This window comes from Salmo salar, chromosome 01, assembly GCF_965601325.2.
Source record: "Salmo salar chromosome 01, fSalSal1, whole genome shotgun sequence".
Lineage (NCBI taxonomy): Eukaryota > Metazoa > Chordata > Actinopteri > Salmoniformes > Salmonidae > Salmo > Salmo salar.
This window is the reverse complement of record NC_138291.1, coordinates 14,501,273-14,510,383: the sequence shown is the minus strand read 5'-3', so window position 1 is coordinate 14,510,383 and position 9,111 is coordinate 14,501,273.

The following is a 9,111-nucleotide window of genomic DNA, read 5'->3' as shown; positions in this document are numbered from 1 at the left end:
CCTGAGGAGAGGTTTGAGAACCACTGTGTTAGCCTACCAGATCAGGAAAAACTCTGGACCCCAGGACCCCCCTGTCTGCACAACACATATTGAAGGAACTATAAAATGTGAGATGACTGTTTATTGAAATACCCCCCTCCCCCACCACATCTTGGACCTGTGGTGCCACCTCTGAAATCACACAATGTTACAAATGAAGAAACATATCCTATAACTATGCTCTACCACCCTCAAATTCAACTCTGGACCTTGAAACCAGTTGTACCCCACTAATTAGGGACTGATTTAGACCTGGGACAACAGGTGGGTGCAATTAATTATCAGGTAAAATAGAAAACCTGCAGGCTCCGGCCCTGGTAGGGTAAGAGTTGAATACCCCTGCTCTACTCTTCCATAGTTCTGTCTAAAAGGGATGCAGCTTTTGTCAAAATTTACTTTTCGTAGCAGGTTTAGGAGAATTTACACAGCAGGTTAGGAGAATTAACGTAGCAGATTTGGTTAGGTAAAGTGTTAGGGTTAGCTAAAAGCCCCCAAAAATCTATTTACGATGTCAATTTGACAACATCTGTACCCCAAATCAAATCCAAATAAAATGTTATTTGTCACATGGTGTAGACAAAAAGTGAAATGCTTACTTACAATTCCTTTTCCAACAATGCAGAGTTAAAGATAAATATAGAAAAAAGTTGAAATAGTGAGACTAGGAATAAATACACAGTAAATAACAAATAACAATAATGAGTAAAAATAACATGGCTACCGAGTCGATGTGCAGGGGGTACGAGGTAATTGAGGTAACTATGTACGTATAGATATGGGTAAAGTGACTTGGCAACAGGATAGATAATACACAGTAGCAGCAGCATATATAGTGTGTGTGTGTGTGTGTGTGTGTGTGTGTGTGTGTGTGTGTGTGTGTGTGTGTGTGTGTGTGTGTGTGTGTGTGTGTGTGTGTGTGTGTGTGTGTGAGTCATCGAGACATGATCGATTATCAACAGTAAATTGACCAATCCCATTACTGAAATGCATGAATTTAAATTGAATTAACCTCAATCCTTTTCAATATCTTTTCAAAACTAGTTGGCTGTGTTTGATACTATTGGGGATGTGCTATTTTCAACTCAATTACAATTTTTTAGACATAGTAACTAGTGTGTGTCAGTCAGGTTTTTAAGCTACACAGTTCAGATCCTATTGAATTTCACTCAATATTTTTTTTTGAAGAATAATCAGACACACTGATTTCTGCAAACCTCTGAGGTGTAGAGGCCGATATTGTTGTCTCAGTCTAACTGTCCTTGTAATGCAGGGTTGTATTCACTAGTGCAAAACTTTTCTAAATGTTTCGCAACAGAAAATAAAAACAATTGATTCTTATTGGACAAGTTCAGGTAGATACCTCCTGGTTTTAGTCTGTTTTCATCTGTTTGGTGCCTAATGAATTACGATCCTGCTTCTAGGGAGGAGTTGAAATCATCCTTGGTTGACAGGAGAGAGAACCGTAGTAAAACACCCTTAAAAATTCCCTTTTCCACCAAAGCATGTCACCCTCTTCATTGGCTTGTTCTCACAAACATCCGATGTAAACAAAGAATTTTAACCAAACAAGCGATCAGGCAAACAGTGTTCATTCCAGAGACTGCCACTCTTATCACGAAATCCTGTATAGTTTGACTGTTTAATTCGATTTGTTGATAAATAACTGTGATAGTCGTTGGCCCTAAAAAAGTTGGAAACAAAAGTTGCTATTCTTCTGACAACAGTCAATCAAGACAACTCGTGGTTTGGTTTTTTAAAGATTGTGCTGCTAAACCGGCACTTGTGAGCACACGTATGTTTTTAAATCCTCTGACTGAGACCTTTTCTCAGTAGGCTAATGGCTGGCTGTATCACATTTTTATCATAGCCCCTATATACTGTCATGATCACATGACATCCTCCACCACAAGCTGATCACAAACCACGATGAGTTTACTTGAATGCCCAGAGAGTTCCATATTTTGCCAGAGCCATTTGAGCATGCCCTTTGCTTATTCATAAGGTGTGGAGCCTGAGCAAAGGGCATGACCAATGTCATTGTGCAGGGCCCTTGTCATTTATGAGCTCTAGGCTCACCATAAGACGGGACCCTAAGAATGATGGGTTTGTAACTAATTAATTCACTTGGCAGACGGAAGCCGGACATGCTGCATTAGTTAAGCAAGCCATCTTTGTAAAATATGGTATTCTTTCTGCATATGTCACCCATGGATGACTCATAATCAATTTGAAGGGGTGGTTGGAAGAAGTTTCTGAACTTCCTAAATATACACATATGGCCACTGTATGTCTCCACATCTCAGTGGTAGATTTATATGCAGGTAAAGCTGACCTTGATAGTGACCTGACTCTACAATCTCCCATTCAAGGGTCTGATTTCCACTGTCCCTCGGGAATAGGGATCCTTGCACGAATGGAGCTAAACATATGTTTGTACTACTTTAGCTATAATGTTTTATACTCTAGTTATTACAAAGTATTGGTACCTATGACCTAGTCATTTGTGTAGAGAAAGTGAGAGATTAACTATTTTAAAGTATTGTAGGATAAGTAGATTTGATTAATATGTTTCCCTCCAAAAATCATGATATTCTGTGTTATTAACTAGCTAGATCATTACTGTCCTTAACTTACAGTTTAGGCTGTGCATTTGTAATTTAAATTAAGATTTGGAAGAAGGGCCCTAGCTAGTTCTTTTGGTTTCTTCTCAAATGCCCTTCGATCTTTTACATTACATTCAAAAACATAGTAGCCTGAAAGTCAAAGAGCTCAGCTCTATTACATTGAATGAATGTGTTAGCTCTGATCAGTGGTGGAAAAAGTGTCCAAACCTCATACTTGAATAAAGGTAAATATACCTTAATTGAAAATGACTCAAGTAAAAGTGAAAGTCGCCCAGTAAAATACTAGTTGAGTAAAAGTCTAAAAGTATTTGGTTTTAAATATACTTAAGCATCAAAAGTTAAAATATAAATAATTAGAAATTGCTTATATTTAGCCAACCAGACGGCACAATTTTTATTTATTTTTTATTTACAGATAGCCAGGGCCACACTCCAACACTCAGACATAATTAACAAACTAAACATTTGTGTTTAGTGAGTCCGCGAGATAAGAGGCAGTAGGGAAGACCAGGGATATTCTCTTGATAAGTGTGTTAATTGGACCATTTTCTTGTATGTAATGTCAAGGTAATCCACAGAAATTGTATCCATGTGCATATTACTCAAAAAAGCTGTCTCCTGCAGAGAGGAACAATGATGTTGGCGATCGGGAGCTCCTGGCGGTGAAGTTGGCATTAGAGTGGAGACACTGGCTGGAGGGTGCCCAGGACCCATTTCCCAACCTCAATGACCATCGGAACTGGAGTACATACGGACAGCAAGGTGAATGAACCCGCGCCAAGTCAGGTGGGCCCTTTTCTTCACCAGATTCGATTTCACACTGACATATCACTCAGGTTAAAAAAAAAACATAAAAACCGATGCCCTGTCCCGTCTCTACAATTCGGGAGAGATTCCTGTCTTGAGTGCACCCATAATCCCGCCCTCTCGAGTTGTAGCCCCCGTGCTCTGGGATGTAGATATCGACATTCGCCAGGCCCTGGAGAGGGAATCCGCCCCTGCCACTTGTCCTCCTGAGCGCACCTATGTTCCCACAGGGATAAGGGATCGGCCATTGACCTGGGCGCACACAGCTGTCATCGCTGGACATCCAGGTATTACCCTCACCATTCAGTCCATGTCTGGAAAGTACCGGTGGCCCACCTTGGTGCAGGACATCACTTGATATGTCAACTCCTGTTCTGTTCTCCCAATCTCCCCGGAACGCTCCAGCAGGGAAACTCCTTCCCCTTCCTGTGCCTCAGCATCCCTGGTCTCATCTGTCCATTGACTTTGTCACTGATCTCCCCTCTTCCAATGGTTTTACCACCATTTTGGTGATAGTGGACAGATTCTCTAAATCATTTTGTTTCATCCTTCTCTCTGGTCTCCCTACTGCTCTCCAGGTCGCTGAGGCACTGTTCCAGCAGGTCTTCCGGCACTATGGCCTTCCTGAGGATATCGTCTCTGATCGTGGCCCCCAATTCACATCACATGTATGGAAGGCTTTCATGGAGAAGCTGAGGGTCATGGTCAGCCTCACTTCTGGGCACCGGCCCCAGTTTAACGGGCAGGTGGAGAGGATGAACCAGGAGCTGGGGAGGTTCCTGAGGAGCCACTGCCAGGACCGGCAGGGGGACTGGGCCCGATTCCTTCCTTGGGCTGAATACGCCCAGAATTCATTGTAACACTCCTCCACCGGGCTGACTCCCGTGCAGTGTTTTCTGGGTTACCAGCCAGCCCTGACTATGTGGACTCCGAGCCAAACTGAAGCTCCTGCGGTGGATGATTGGTTCAGGCTCACAGAAGAGGTATGGAATGATACCCATGCGAGACTCCAGCGCGCCGTCCGCCGTCAGAAAGAGCAGGTGGATTGCCACTGCAGTGAGGCTCCCGTGTTTCATCCTGGTGATTGCATCTGGCTCTCCACCAGGAACCTCCCTCTCCGCCTGCCTTGTAAGAAGCTGAGTCCCCGGTTTGTGGGGCCGTTCAAAGTCCTCCGGAGGGTCAGTGAGGTAATTTACAGATTACAACTCCCCACTAACTACCGGATCTTTCATGTTTCCCTCCTCAGGCCGGTGGTTCCTCATCCCCGACGACACCCCCTCACCTCCCTTGGACATCAAGGGGATCCCCACCTATGCCATCAGATCACACCTGGACTCCCAACGTTGTGGGGGTTGGCTCCAGTACCTGGTGGAATGGGAGGGGTACGGTCCAGAGGAGCGGTGTTGGGTTCTGGTGGACAACATTCTAGATCCCAACATCATCCAAGATTTCCACCTTTGCCGCTCCTCGCTCTCGGGCCCGTCCTCCTAGCCAGTGTTGTCCTGCGCCTGGAGCCGCGTGTCTGGGGGGGTGATGTGACGCACACCTGCGTCACATCATCAGTCACACCTGGTCTTCATTATTCCCTTGTTTACCTACCCTTTATATAGCACTCTTTTGGTATCAATCATCACCTAGTATTGTTTGTTTCCATGTCAGATGCAATAGGCCAATATTGAGAAGTTAAAAGCCTGGCTGATAAAACATAATTGAGTCATGAGTTAATTTGGCCAGGGAAGGGGAACCCATTTTGGGAGTGTAAGATTATAATATGGAATATATTTGGAATAGAAATTGATCAACCAGTCGAAGAAAAAAATTATGTCTGGAGCAAAATAATAATCACATGCAATTATGGGGAGAGTGCATCTAGGATTTTGCATAATGACAACATAGCCACGGGTGGACTGGCCATCTAGCATTTCGGGCAAATGCTAGATGGGCTGGTCCATTTTAAGCCGAGTGAGCCTGTCTAACTTGGGTTTTTGAGCCAAATTATAATGGTGGTCTCAAGGAAATAAATGGGCTGTGTGGGGGCCTCAAGGGAAAAAAATTGCCAGTGTAGGGCCAATTTTTTGTCAGTTCACCCCTGAACATAGCCCATTGAATGTGTTTTGGACCAGATACAAAGCAGTTGTATGAATCACCAACCCCAGCAGGATTTATCTAAGGTTAAAGAACCCTGGATCATGGTCAATGATGCAAAGAACACCTCTTAAAAGAAGAGCTCTAACAGCGATCGAAGACATCAGGGTTTAGTTCCAGCAATTCCAAAAGCTCTGCCTACTGCTGGGCATTTTAAGTTGAGGGATGACAGAGCCTGTCCTGCTTCATACTGGCAGTACCTCACTGATCAAAGAAAGTCTTTGGAAGTCTGGGAGCCAGAGGCAGTGCTGTTGTCTCCATGTCAGGACCAGACATTTACCCTTGCTGATGGCCAGTCCCAGGGGGGGCACTTGTGTAATCACAGGTGACCTTTGAATTTCTTCCCAGGTGACCTTCGAATCAAAGCTCCTGGTACTTTGATGTCGATGTAATGGCCAACTGCCGTCCACTATTAAATGGCACCTGGCTTTACAGGTACGAACACAACTCAAACTAGATTTCATCAGGAACAGGCTGTTCCTGGCAAGGGAAGCGTATTCTCTTCTTTATCTAAAGAGGCTCTCCATGTGCTGGCAGAATGATAGGCCACTTCATAACTCTATACTGTGTCTCCTCCACCAGTACTCAGACATACTGGATAACATTTTGGATGTAGGGACCCATGTATTCAACAGAACGAAGCCAAACCAGATCTATTCATCTAGCATTACTTTCACACCTCTGATATCCCTGTGAGTTGGGCTGTCTTTGTATCCTTCTCCAAGCACAACATTAGCAAGCAACAAAGTTGAAGCATACCTTGTTTAGGCGATGAAAGCCTTTTTAAGATACAAGATGCGTGGTCGCGCTAACGTCCACTTCACAGTTATAGGATATAGAGAATTTGTTTTTTCCATGACTTTCGCAAAAATACCAATAATCCATACATGTAATTACTAATTTCATTCAGACCCAATGAGGTGAAACATGAGTAGACACTATCATTGAGCTTAGTGAAAGCTGTGATGTAGGGGAAAAAAGCTTCCCTTAATTGAATTAATCACAACTCTACTTATCATCTAAAAGGACGTGTATGGAATTTGAGGCAAAGGTTGTTGAAACAGTTTGATGAATGAGATTTCGCATTTGAGTCCTCCACTTTCTGGCTGGAGGTGATGTAAAATTAGAGAGGGTAGCTATTTTCCCCTTACACTGACAGCCTCAATCAAGCATGGACAAGTACATGGACACGCTATGCAGCCAAAGCCTTGGAGACCTACAGATGTAGGATCTTCATTTGATTACTATTTTGTTTCTGAGAATTTTCCTCTACAGCAGGAAATGGAGACCTGTAGTGTATATGAGCTTTAAAACATTTTCTAAAGTTTGTCATTTCCACTTTGAAATTTCAAACTTGATTTGAAATTGAATTGAAAAATGTATCAACCCCTACAAAAATGTCCGTTAATTATAATCCACATAATCATTCAAATTTCCTGTTGCTGCAGGATTATTTTCCTACTGTCACAAAATATCTCAAATTAAGATCCTACATATAAAGCCAATGAATGAGGCCTTGGGAGAAGATCTTCGGGAGGGGCAGGAGTAACCACAACATGATGATGCAGAGAGACAGGGTTTTGTAATGTTCATCATCACAATTAACCTCATAGTAGGTGTTTATGACATGAAAGCAGACAGCTTTGAAAGTTCTCTATTTAGTCTGTTTGTTGATACTATTTATTTTCATTGAGAGGTTTATAGAACTGGGTCATTCTACAAATAGAGTACATTTTTGGTAGCCTAGTGTAAAAAATCGACATCATAATACCGTAAGCCTCTCAGCTGCGGCAGGATCGATTTTCTTCATTTTAGGTTCAAAAGAAGCGCGTCGTCCTCTCACATGGTACTGGCAACTTTACATTCCACTGTGTTTTGTATAATTTTTTGTTTTTTGTGTTTTGGAATGTTCGGTATCCTTGGGATACCATGCTGTCACAAAGTAACTGATGTAAAACACATCTGTAGAATGACTTCATTACACCCATAATGCTCATTGACTGGACCTTCCAAGTAACCTTAGGAATTATGCATCACAATCAGTGGAGGCTGCTGAGGGGAGGATGGCTCACAATAATGGCTGGAACAGAGCAAATGGATTAGCATCAAACACATGGAAACCATGTGTTTGTTGTATTTTATACCATTCCACCTATTCTACTCCAATCAATCAAATTTCAATCAAATGTATTTATGAAGCCCTATTTACATCAGCTAATGTCACAAAGTGCTATACAGAAACCCAGCCTAAAACCCCAAACAGCAAGCAATGCAGATGTGGACTGCATGGCCAAACACACCTCCAACACCATCATTAAGTTTGCTGACGACACAACAGTGGTAGGCCTGATCACCGACAACGATGAGACGGCCTATAGGGAGGAGGTCAGAGAACTGACAGTGTGGTGCCAGGACAACAGCCTCTCCCTCAATGTGAGCAAGACAAAAGAGCTTATTGTAGACTACAGGAAAAGGCGGGCCGAACAGGCCCCTATTAACATTAACGGGGCTGTAGTGGAGCGGGTCGAGAGTTTCAAGTTTCTTGGTGTCCACATCACCAACGAACTATCATGGTCGGAACATACCAAGACAGTCGGTATGAGGGCACAACAAAATCTTTTCCCCCTCATGAGACTGAAAAGATTAGGCATGGGTCCCCAGCTCCTCAAAAGGTTCTACAGCTGCACCATCGAGAGCATCCTGACCGGTTGTATTACCGCCTGGTATGGCAACTGCTCGGCATCTGACCGTAAGGCGCTACAGAGAGTAGTGCGAACAGCCCAGTACATCACTGGGGCCAAGCTTCCTGCCATCCAGGACTTATATAATAGGCAGTGTCAGAGGAAAGCCCATAAAATTGTCAGAGACTCCAGTCACCCAAGTTATAGACAGTTTTCTCTGCTACCGCACGGCAAGCGGTACCGGAGCACCAAGTCTAGGACCAAAAGGCTCCTCAACAGCTTCTACCCCCAAGCCATGAGACTGCTGAACAACAACATAAAATCGCCACCGGACAATTTACTTTGACCCCCCCCCCTTTGTACACTGCTGCTACTCGCTGTTTGTTTGTTACCTATGCGTAGTCACTTCGCCCCCACCTACATGTACAGATTACCTCAACTAGCCTGTACCCCCGCACACTGACTCAGTACCAGTGCCCCCTGTATATAGCCTCATTATTGTTATACTTATTGTGTTACTTTTTATTATTACTTTTTATTTGAGTAAATATTTTCTTCTTGTATTGCACTGTTGGTTAAGGGCTTGTAAGTAAGCATTTCATGGTAAAGTCTACACTTGTTGTATTCGGCGCAAGTGACAAATAAAGTTTGATTTGATTTGATGTAGAAGCACGGTGGCTAGGAAAAACTCCCTAGAAAGGCAGGAACCTAGGAAGAAACCTAGAGAGGAACCAGGCTCTGAGGGGTGGCCAGTCCTCTTCTGCCTGTGCCGGGTGGAGATTATAACAGTACATGGCCAAGATGTTCAAACGTTC